At 45.5% G+C, this 12,823-nt stretch overlaps 1 non-coding gene across 1 annotated transcript; it reads left to right on the top strand.

The window, feature by feature from the left end:
- On the top strand, positions 1–82 carry trnas-cga (transfer RNA serine (anticodon CGA)). Its single transcript has one exon. It is a non-coding gene; the product is annotated as a tRNA-Ser (tRNA).
- Positions 83–12,823: the final 12,741 nt, after the last annotated feature.

Genomic DNA, 12,823 nt, shown 5'->3' with positions numbered 1-12,823 from the left:
GCTGCGATGGCCGAGTGGTTAAGGCGTTGGACTCGAAATCCAATGGGGTTTTCCCGCGCAGGTTCGAACCCTGCTCGCAGCGACTTTGATGCAAATTCTTCATTTTATTTCATCGGCTCCCTGTGGCGATCACTGGCCCCGAAATTGATCAGAATTCCCTCCACTGCACTTTATTACGCTGATTAAACCAAAGTTCCAATTGAAACACTAATAATTTATCGGCATCAATTAGATATTGTGGATTTGTTGGGAACTAGTGAGCAATACACACACAAAGCAGCATCAAAAATACTAATTAATAAAGAGCCCTGCAGTGTTTGCTATGGAATCACCTTCAGCTACTAATTGGGAACACGGTTTGGTTTTATAAAACTGAACACGAATTAAAAAGTGTGTAAAAAGACCGTGGCAGGACTCGAACCTGCAATATTCTGATAACCTCAAAATTAATACCGAAGACTGACGCCTTATCCATTAGGCCACGCGGCCAATAGGAGTAATTTATAGATCAGCGCCATCTGTGGACAGATAGACACAGGGCCAACCTTCCAGTTCCTTGAACTCTTGGCAGAACGAAGGTTTTGTAGCTTTGCTTCAAAGTATTACAGCTCCAAACTTTTCAGCAAACAGCAAAATTAAGAAACTACCCACACCATCAAAAATTAAATGGCCCATACGGGGATCGAACCCACGACCTTGGCATTAATTAGCACCACGCTCTAACCGACTGAGCCAACCGGCCTGCTTTAACTGCTTTTGCTGTTAAATTCAATTTATGTTGATTTTTGGTTTTTGTCAGTTGTCAGTGCTCCGGTTTCCTCCCACAGTTCAAAGATGTGCGGGTTAGGTTGATTGGCTATGGTAAATTGACCTTTCGTGTTAGGGGGATTAAATACGTGGGGTTACGGGGATAGGGTGGGATATGTGTTGGTGTAGGGGTTACGGGGCTCGGGTGGGATATGTGTCGGTGCAGGCTCGATGGGCCGAAATGGCCTCTATCTGCACTGTGGGGTTTCTGTGATTCTGTGACTTCGAAGGCTGTAAAAGAAAGACTCTGATTTCTACAGCGCCTTTCACCTGAGGACGTCTCAAAGCGCTTTACAAGCAATGTAGTTGTAGTCACTGTTGTAATGTAGGAAAAACAGCAACAGCCAATTTGTGCACAGCAAGCTCCCACAATGTGATAATCGAGGATAACCTGTTTTAGTGATGGTGATTTGAGGATAAATATTGGCTACAGGACACCGGGGTAAACCTCACCACCCCCTGCTCTTCTTCCAATAGTGCCATGGGATCGTTTATGTCCTCCCGAGAGGGCAGAGGGGGCCTCAGTTTTGGAATTGTATTCCACCACAATCTGTAACCTGATGGACCGGCATATTCCTCACACTACCATTAGCATCAAGACAGGGGACCAACCCTGGTTTAATGAGGAGTGTAGAAGAGCATTTCAGGAGCAGCACCAGGCGCACCTAAAATGAGGTGCCAACCTCATGAAGCTACAACACAGGACTACACACATGCTAAGCTATGGAAACAGCATGTGTAGACAGGGCTAAGCGATCCAACAACCAACGGATCAGATCAAAGCTCTGCAATCCTGCCACATACAGTCGTGACTATTTTAATTTAACTTAATTTATTCCTAGGACTTGGGCATCGCTGGCAAGGCCAGCATTAATTGCCCATCCCTAATTGCCCTTGAGAAGGTGGTAGTGAGAAGCTCTCTTGACCCGCTGCAGTCAATGTGGTGAAGGTCCTCCAATAGTACTGTTAGGGAGGGATTTTCAGGATTTTGACCTAGCGACGATGAAGTTATGGTGATATATTTTCACATCGGGATGGTGTGCAACTTGGAAGGGAACTTAGAGGTGATGGTGTTCCCATGCACCTGCTGCCCTTATAAGAACTTAAGAACATAAGAAATAGGAGCGGGAGTAGGCCATTCGGCCCCTCGAGCCTGCTCCACCATTCAATAAGTTCACGGCTGATCAGATCTTGGCCTCAACTCCACTTTTCTGCCTGTTCCCCCATAACCCTTGACTCTCCGATAGTTCAACAATCTGTCTATCTCAGCCTTGAATATAATCAATGATTCAGGCTCAACAGCTCTCTGGGGTAGACAATTCCAAAGATTCACAACCCTCTGAGAGAAGAAATTCCTCCTCATCTGCGTCTTAAATAGACACACCCTTACTCTGAAACTATGCCACCTGATTCTAGATTCCCCCATGAGGGAAAACACCCTCTCAGCATCTACCCTGTCAAGCCCCCTCAGAATCTGATATGATCCAATAAGATCACCTCTCATTCTTCTAACCCCCAATGAGTATAGGTCCAACCTGCTCAACCTTTCCTCATAAGACAATCCCTTCATTCCAGGAATCAACCGAGAGAACCTTCTCTGAACTGTTTCCAATGCAAGTATATCCCTCCTTAAATAAGGAGAACAAAAATGTATGAAGTACTCTAGGCGTGGCCTCACCTGTACAGTTGTAGCAAGACTTCCCGACTTTTTACTCCATGCCCCTTGCAATAAAGGCCAACATTCCATTTGCCTACTTAATTACTGCATGCTAACTTTTTGTGTTTCATGTACGAGGACACCCAGATCCCTCTTAACCGCAGCATTCTGTAGTCTCTCTCCATTTTAATAATATTTTGCTTTTCTGTTCCCTCCATGGCCTCGCCCCTCCCTATCTCTCCTTCAACCCCACAACCCCCTGAGATATCTGCGCTCCTCTGATTCTGCCCTCTCTTGCCCTAAGCTTTGGAATTCCCTGCCTTAACCTGTCCACCACTCTTTCCTCCTTTAAGACGCTCCTTATAACCTATCTCTTTGACCAAGCTTTTGGTCACCTGCCCTAATTTCTCCTTATGTGGATTGGTGTCAAATGTTTTGTCTGAAAATACACCTGTGCAGCGCCTTGGGACGTTTTACTACGTTAAAGGTGCTTTATAAATGCAAGTTGTTGTTGGTAATGGTGGTGGGGGATTCGGTGATGGTCATGCTGTTGAATGTGAAGGGGCGGTGGTTAGACTTTCGCTTGTTGGAGCTGGCCATTGCCTGGCACTTGTGTTGGCTGTTATCATGTGTGGCACACAGTGACATATGTACAGTATTTGCCGATAGGATAGTGTATGATTGACAACTGCAGGTTGTGTGCTGAATGATTAACACAGGAAATTTTCAGCTGAAGTCTGGAAAATATAAGCTTATACACATAAGCAAAGCCTGATGGCCGGTTAGCTCAGTTGGTTAAAGCGTGATGCTAATCACGCTAATGGTCGTGGGTTCGATCCCCATACGGGCCATTAACATTTTTGGTAGAGTGGTTAGTTTCTTGATTTTGTTATTTGTTGAAAAGTTTGAATGGAAACTCACACGGAACCTGCAATGCTTTGAAGCAAAGCTGGACATCCTGAGTTATGACCTGCAGAGCGTTTCCAACATTAAATGAACAATTCCAGATCCATTGGGACTTCTCGTATTTCAATCAGTGAACGGTTCACAGCCGATGATTGGTTTGGAGTGCAAAGAATGGAACTGAAATAAATACAATCCCGGGGTTTAATCACTCATTATTAACATACCGCCAGAAACAGACCGTTCGGCCCAACCAGTCCATGCCACCGTTTATGCTCCACTCGAGCCTCCTCCCGTCTTTCCTCATCTAAATCTATCAGCATAAACCTCTGTTCACTTCTCCCTCATGTACTTATCTAGCCTTCCCTTAACTGGATCTATAATATTCGCTTCAACCACTCCCTGTGGTATCGAGTTCCACAATCTCAGCACTCTGGGTAAAGAAGTTTCTGCTGAATTCCCGATTGGATTTCTTGCTGACTATCTTATATCGATGGCCTCTAGTTATGCTCTTCCCCACAAGTGGAAACATTCTCTCTATATTCACTCTGTAAAAACCTTTCATAATTTTAAAGATCTCAATTAGCTCACTTCTCAGCCTTCTTTTTTCAAGAGAAAAGGGACCCAGCCTGTTAATCCTTTCCTGATACGTAAACCTTTGCATTTCTGGTATCTTCCTTGTAAACCTTCTCTGTACCCTTGGTCTAACCAAGGTTTGGTACTGGTTTAGCATAATTTCCCTACTTTTCAATTCTATCCCTCTAGAAATAAACCGTAGTGCTTAGTTGGCTTTATATATGGCCTTGCTAACCTGTGTAACAACTTTCAGTGATTTGTGTATTTGTACTCCGAGATCCCTTTGTTCCTCTACCCCACCTAGACTCGCACCCGCCAAGAAATAAGTGACCTCCCTATTCTTCCTAACATAATGAAATACGTCACACTTATTTGTGTTCAAATTCATTTGCCAATGCTATGTCCATTCTGCAAGTTTATTGATGTCCTCCTCTAACTTGTTGCAGTCCTCCTCAGTATTGACTATTCCCCCCAATTTGGTGTCATCCGCAAATTTATAAATTGTGTTTCTGATAACTAATCTAAATCGTTAATATAAATTGCGAACAGCAGTGGCTCCAGCTCTGATACTTGTGGAACACCACGACCCACCTTCTGCCACTGTGAATAAACTACCCGTTACTCAGACTCTCTGCCTTCTCTCCTTAAGCCAGCCAGCAATCCATTCCACTACTTCTCGCCTGACTCTGAATTCTCAGACCTTGTTCATCAGTCTATTATGAGGTACATTATCGAAGGCCTTCTGAAAATCCAGATAAATTACATCTACAGCATTACCATTGTCTACTCTCTCTGTTGATTTGGAGTGCAAAGAATGAGACTGAAATAACATCGGCCATCTCCAGTTCCCTGCTCCCCTCACCCACGCCAACCTAACTCCCTCTGAACTTGCAGCACTCCGTTCACTCCGACCCAACCCTAACATTGTCATTAAACCTGCTGACAAAGGTGGTGCTGTTGTTGTTTAGAGAACCGTCCTCTACCATCCGGAGGCTGAACGGCAACTCTCTGCCAGCTCCTCTTACCTCACCCTGGACGATGACCCCACTACTGAACATCAAGCAATTGTTTCCAAGACTGTCACTGACCTCATCTCCTCTGGAGATCTTCCCCCCAAGGCCGCCAATCTCTCAGTTCTTCAACACCGCACTGCCCACTTCTACATACTTCCCAAAATCCACAAACAGGACTGCCCTGGTTGACCAATTGTTGCAGCCTGTTCTTGCTCCACAGAACTGATTTCTTCCTATCTTCAATCTATTTCTTCTCGACTTGTCCAGTCCCTTCCCACCTACATGCGCAACTCTTCCAACACCCTCCGTATTTAAACAGTTTCCAGTTTCCTGGCCCCAAACGTCTCCTTTTCACTCTGGATGTCCATTCCCTCTACACCTCCATCCACCACCAGGACGGCCTTAAGCGGCTCCATTTCTGCCTTGAACAAAGGCCCCACCAGTCCCCATCCACCACCGCCCTCATCCACCTGGCTGAACTTGTTCTCACATTGTACAACTTCTCCTTTGATTCCACTCACTTCCTCCAAATTAAAGGTGTTGCTATAGGTACCTGCATGGGCCCTAGCTATGCCTGCCTTTTCGTAGGATATGTGGAACATTCTTTGTTCAAGTCCTACTCAGGTCCCCTTCCTCACCTCTTCTTCCGGTACATCGATTACTGTATTGGTGCTGTTTCCTGCACTCGCACTGAACTAGATAATTTCTTTCACTTTGCTTCCAATTTCCCCCTTCCCTCACCTTCACATGGTCCATCTCCGACTCTTCCCCTTCCCTTCCTCGACTTTTCTGTCTCCATTTCTGGGCTAGGCTGTCGACCAACATCCACTATAAGCCCACTGACTCCCACAGATACCTGGACCACACTTCCTCCCACCACGCTTGCTGTAAGGACTCATAGAAACATAGAAACATAGAAGATGGCAGCAGGAGTAGGCCATTCGGCCCCTCGAGGCTGCTCCACCATTCAATGAGATCATGGCTGATCATCCAAATTCAGTACCCTGTCCCTGCCTTCACCCCATATCACTTGATCCCTTTAGCCTTAAGAAATATATCTAACTCCTTCTTAAATATATTTAATGAATTGGCCTCCACTGACTTCTGTGGTAGAGAATTCCACAGGTTCACCACTCTCTGGGTGAAGTAATTCCTCCTCATCTCTGTCCTAAATGTTTTACCCCTTATCCTTAGACTGTGACCCCTTGTTCTGGAATCCCCGGCCATCGGGAACATCCTTACTGCATCTAGTCTGTCTAGTCCTGTTAGTATTTTATAAGTATCAATGAGATCACCTCTCATTCTTCTAAACTCCAGCGAGTATAAGACCAATCGATCCAAACTCTCCTCATACGTCATTCCTGCCATCCCAGGCATCAGTCTGGTGAATTTTCACTGCTCTCACTCCATGGCAAGAAGATCCTTCCTCAGATAAGGTGACCAAAACTGCAGACAATGCTCAAGATGTGGTCTCACCAAGGCCCTGTACAAATGCAGCAAGACATCCTTGTTCCTGTACTCGAACCCTCTCGCTACGAAGGCCAACATACCATTTGCCTTCTTAACCACCTGCTGCACCTGCATGCTTATCTTCAGCGACTGGTGCACAAGGACACCCAGGTCTAGTTGCACTTCCCCTTCTCCCAATCTATTGACGTTCAGATAATAATCTGCCTTCTTGTTTTTGCCACCAAAGTGGACAACCTCGCATTTATCCACATTATACTGCATCGGACATGCTTCCTCCCAATCACCCAACCTGTCCAAATCATACTGGATTTTATCGGCATCCTCCTCACAGCACACATGCCCACCCAGCTTTGTGTCATCTGCAAACTTGGAGATATTACATCTAGTTCCCTCGTCTAGATCATTAATATATATTGTGAATAACTGGGGTCCAAGCACCGATCCCTGCGGTACCCCACTAGTCACTGCCTGCCACTCGGAAAAAGACCCGTTTATTCCAACTCTTTGCTTCCTGTCTGCCAACCAGTTATCTATCCAAGTCAGTACCTTTCCCCCAATCCCATGTGCCTTAACTTTACACGCTAATGTCTTGCGCGGGATCTTCTCAAAAGCCTTCTGAATGTCCAAATACACCACATCCACATAGCATTTCCCCCACTACCGATGTCAGGCTTACTGCTCTACAATTCCCCGTTTTCTCTCTACCACCTTTTTTGAATAGTGGGGCAACATTAGCTACCCTCCAATCCATGGGAACTGTTCCAGAGTCTATCGAATTTTGGAAGATGACCAGCAATGCATCTACTATTTCTAGGGCCACTTCCTTAAGTACACTAGGATGTAGATTATCAGTCCCTGGGGGTTTATCCATTCCATTCTATTCCATTCTCCCAGTTCCTCTGTCTCTGTTGCATCTGTTCTGATAATGCCACCTTCCATACCAGTGCTTCCGGTATGTCTTCCATTTTCCTCAACTGAGGATCCCCCTCTACCATGGTTGACATGACACTCGACCGAGTCTGTTCCATTTCCCACACTACTGCTCTCACCCCTTCCGCTCACTCCCAGAAACATAATAGGATTCCCACCTTGTCCTCACCTTTCACCCCACCCGCCTCCACATTCAGCGGATCATCCTGCGCCATTTCCACCACCTCCAGCATGATCCCACCACCAAACACATCTTCCCCTCCTCCCTTTCAGCATTTCGAAGGGACTGCTCCCTCCATGACAGCCTGGTCCACTCCTCTATCACCCCAACACTCCTTCTCCTTTGCCCGGCACCATTCCATGCAAGTGCAGGAGATGCAACACCTGCCCTTTTACCTCCTTCCTTCCCATCGCCCAGGGCACCAAACACTCCTTCCAGGTGAATCAGCGATTACATGTACTTCTTACAATTTAGTTACTGTATTCGCTGAATCTACATTGTGACACCAAATGCAGATTGGGTGACGGCTTTGCAGAACAGTCGACAAGTGTGACCCCGAGCTTCCGGTCGCCTGTCACTATAATTAGCTGCTCCACTCCCTCTCTGATCTCTCCTTCCTTGGCCTGTTACACTGTTCCAATGAAGCTCTACGTAAGCTCGAGGAACAGCACCTCATCTTTCTATTAGGCACTTTACAGCCTTCTGGACTTAAACACCGAGTTCAACAATTTCAGGCTATAAATTGGCCCCTGTATTTCTTTTATTTTTTTAATTTGCTCCCATGTTTCCTCACATGACAGTTGTTAATGTTTCTGCCATAATCATTCACACCTCATCTTGCGCCATCCTTTATTCATTAACTTGTCCTATTATCCCTCCTTTAGCCTTGCACCATCATCCCTTTTGTCAGTCAATCTCTCCTGCCTTCCATTCTATCACAGACATTCCGTTTGTTCTTACCTCGCCTCCACCCACCCCTGCTTAAAAATCCCTCTTCCCTAACGTTTTCCAGTTCTGACGAAGGGTTCGACCTGAAAGGTTAACTCTGTTTCGCCCTCACTCGATGCTGCCTGACCTGCTGAGTGTTTCCAGCATTCTTTGTTGTTATTGAAATGAACACAGTGACGGAGTTTAATCACTCATTATTAGGATTTGTTTAACACATATTTGTGTGGCCGCGTGGCCTAATGGTAAGGCGTCTGACTTTGGTGTAAATTCTGATGCTAGCAGAAGATTGCAGGTTCGAGTCCTCCTGCGGTCGTTTTGCACACTTTTTAATTCGTGTTCATTTTTAGAAAACCAAACCGCGTTTCCACTCTTTTCCTTCCAAACATTGCAGGGTTCTTTATTAAATGGAATTTTTACGTGTTGTCTTATGCGTAAATTTCTCACTGATCTTTGCAAATAGTTTCAAACAAATCCACAATTTCTAATTGATGACAAATTAGTGCTTCCAATTGGAACAACAGCTTTGGGTTATTCAGTGTAATAACGTGCAGTGGAGGGAATTCTGATCAGTGATCTCCACAGTGAACCGATGAAATAAAATAAAGAATTTGCCGTAGAATCGCTACGAGCAGGGTTCGTAACCTGCGTGAGGCATCCCCATTGGATTTCAAGCCCAACGCCTTAACCACTCGGCCATCGCAGCTGCGCAAACGCAACCTTTCAACAGTGAAATGACCTGTGCAAACTATCAGACAACTGCCCTGCACAATATAAATGGAAGGAAGTTGTGTGACAGCTGTGCAGAGGCCTGGTTAGGCCACTGTGTACAGTTCTGCGCACTGCACCTTAGAATGGATATATTGACCTTGGAGGGAGTGCAGTGCAGATTCACGAGTGTGTTACCAGGGCTCCAAGGGTTAGGCTATGAGCAGAGATCATATAATCTAGGCTTGTATTCCCTGGAATATTGAAGATTAAGGGCAGAGATCATAGAAATACAGAAATTTACGCCAGAGAAGGAGGCCATTCGGCCCATCGTGTCTTGGCCGGACGAAAAAGAGATATTTTGCCTTATCCCAATTTCCAGCTCTGGGTCCGTAGCCCTGTAGGTTGCAGCACTTCAAGTACATATCCATAGTGCTTTCTATTAATGTGATCGGTAGTGACTTCCAGTACCGCTCCACTCTCTGTGTGAAAATGGCTCTTGTCAACTCCTCTTTAATCATTTTACCAGTTAATTTAAATCTACGCCCCTGATCATTGACATTTCTGCTAAAGGAAATAGGTCCTTCCTATCCACTGTATCTTGGCCCCTCAGAATTTTATGCACCTCAATTATGTCTCCACTCCACCTCCTCTGCTCCAAAGATAACAACCCAACCCTATCCAACCTTTACTTATAGCTAAAATTTTCCAGTCCTGGCAACATCCTAGTAAATCTCCTCTGTACCCTCTCGAGTGCAATCACATCTTTCCTGTACTGTGGTGACCAAAGCTGTCCGCAGTACTCTAGCTGTGGCCTAACAAGTGATTTATACTGTTCAAGCATAACCTCCCTTTTGTTGAATTCTATGCCTTGGCAAATAGAAACATAGAAAGATAGAAGATAGGAGCAGGAGTAGGCCGTTCGGCCCCTCGAGCCTGCTCTGCCATTCAATGGGATCATGGCTGATCATCCAAATTCAGTACCCGGTCCCTGAATTCTCCCCATAACCGTTGATCCCTTTAGCCTTAAGAAATATATCCAACTCCTTCTTGAATATATTTAATGAATTGGCCTCAACTGCCTTCTGTGGTAGAGAATTCTACAGGTTCGCCACTCGCTGGATGAAGAAATTCCTCCTCATTTCAATCCTAAATGGCTTACCCCTTATCCTTAGACTTTGACCCCTGGTTCTGGACTCCCTGACCATCGGGAACATCCTTCCTGCATCTAGTCTGTCCAGTCCTGTCAGAATTTTATAAGTTTCAATGAGAACCCCTCCCATTCTTCTAAACTGCAGTGAGTATAACCCAATCGACCTAATCTCTCCTCATACATCATTCCTGCCATCCCAGCTATCTGCCTGGTGAATCTTTGCAGAAGTCCTTCCATGGCAAGAACATCCTTCCTCAGATAAGGCGACCAAAACTGCAGACAATACTCAAGATGTGGTCTCACAAAGGCAATGTACAAATGCAGCAAGACATTCCTTTTCCTGTACTCAAACCCTCTCGCTATGAAGGCCAACATACCATTTGCCTTCTTAACCGCCTGCCGCCTAATAAAGGAAAATATTTCCGAGGACATTTTAACCAATAATAAAAATAGAAAATGCTGGAAATATTCAGCAGGCAATCATAAGGTCAGAAGTGGGGATGTTCGCTTATGATTGCACACTGTTCAGCACCATTCGAGACTCATCAGATACTGATGCAGTCCGTGTCCATACGCAGCAAGACCTGGACAACATTCAGACTTGGGATGACAAGTGGCAAGTAACATTCGCACCACACAAGTGCCAGGCAATAACCATGTCCAACAAGCGAGGCTCTAACCATCTCCCCTTGACATTCAATGGCATTACCATCGCTGAATCTCTAATTATCAACATCCTGGATGTTACCATTGATCATAAACTGAACTGGACCAGCCATATAAATACCGTGGCTACAAGAGCAGGCCAGAGGCTGGGAATTCTGCAGCGAGTGTCTCACCTCCTGACTCCCCAAAGCCTTTGCACCATCGACAAGGCACAAGTCAGGAGTGTGATAAATACTCTCCACTTGCCTGGATGAGTGCAGCTCCAACAGCATACAAGAAGCTCGACACCATTCAGGATAAAGCAGCCCGCTTGATTGGCACTCCATCCACCACGTTCAACATTCAATCCCTCCACCACCGGCACACTGTGGCTTCAGTGTGTACCATCTACAAGATGCACTGCAGCAACTCGCCAAAGCTACTTCAACAGCACCTTCCAAAGCGCGACCTCTACCACTTAGAAGGACAAGGGTAGCAGACGCATGGGAACCTCACCACCTACAAGTGCCCCTCCAAGCCACACACCATCCTGACTTGGAACTGTATCGCAGTTCCTTCACTGTCGCTGGGCCAAAATCCTGGAACTCCCTTCCTAACAGCATTGTGGGTGTACCTACACCATATGGACTGCAGCGATTCAAGAAGGCGGATCACGATCATCTTCTCAAGGGCAATTAGGGATGGGCACTAAATGCAGGCCTAGCCAGCGACGCCCTCATCCCATTAATGAATTTTTAAAAAAAATCGGAAATAATGACCACCTTATCTACCTGCACTGCTACCTTCATGGACCTGTGGACATGCACTCCAATGTCCCTCTGTTTTTTACGCTTCTCTATATCCTACCATTTATTGTGTTTTCCTTTGTCCTTTTAGCCCTCTCTTAATGCATTACCTCTCACTTCCACGAATTATATTGCATTTGCCACTTTTCTGCCCACCTGACCAATTCATTGATAACGTCCTGCAGTCTGGAGATTTCTTTCTCACTAACAACCACATGGACAATGTTTATATAACATCTGCAAACTTCTTAATCCTACATTGAGTCTAAATCAGTGATATATAACACAAAAAGCACGGGACCGAGTACTGAACCCTCCCGAATCCCACTGAACAGCCTTCCAGTCACAAAAACACCCATCGACCACTACCCTTTGCTTCCAACTTGTCACTTTCCTTGGATCCTTTGGGCGTTTACCTGTCTTACCAGTCTGCCGTGTGGGCAGATCCTGATTTTTAGGGTATTGAAGGTAATTGATCGGGTAGACAGAGGGAAACGTTTTCTGCTGGGGCAAGGGATGGTAGGTGGGAGTGGGGGCAGGTGTGGGGGGCGGGGGGGGGAGGTAGAGTCTATGTCATGGGGACATTACATTATAATAGGAACTAGGCTGTTCAAGAGAGAAATTAGGAACCATTTCTTCATACAAAGAAAGGTCGAAGTGTGGAACTCCCTCCCACAAAAGGCAGTTGTTGCTGGATCATTTAATGATTGTATATCTGAGATCGATAGACTTTTGCTAGACCAGGGTATTAGGGGAAAATAATAGACTTGTTTAACATAAACTGCTATTAATATAAGTATACTTTAAAAATGATGGCGAATGTGCCCCACCTGGTGGGTTAACATGCATGGTGCATGTAAGCAAGTCTGCAGTGTAAGTAAAGGCGAGTGTGCGCCCTGGTGGGTGAATGTGCACGGTGCATGTTAGACAGTCTGCTTCATTACAGACAACTGAAGGCTGCCTGTGGTTCAGCAATTCAGGATGTTCCTAACCAACAGCTTTTTTGGACTGAATGATGCAAAAGATTTGTTTGTCCCAGTACGAAAGTGATTCATTCTGTGTGTGTTTAAAAGGGAGCAACTGTCAATCCCGGATCATTCTGTGTCTGTTTAAAAGGGATGTGCTGTCAGTCCCGGATCATTCTGTGTCTGTTTAAAAGGGATGTGCTGTCAATCCCGGATCATTCTGTGTCTGTTTAAAAGGGATGTG

Source organism: Somniosus microcephalus, unplaced genomic scaffold (genome assembly GCF_052327205.1).
Source record: "Somniosus microcephalus isolate GS21.2 unplaced genomic scaffold, FLI_Smic_1.0 unresolved_chr8, whole genome shotgun sequence".
NCBI classification, from domain to species: Eukaryota; Metazoa; Chordata; class Chondrichthyes; order Squaliformes; family Somniosidae; genus Somniosus; species Somniosus microcephalus.
The sequence above is the reverse complement of the archived record's forward strand: the minus strand, read 5'-3'. Positions and strand labels throughout refer to the sequence as shown.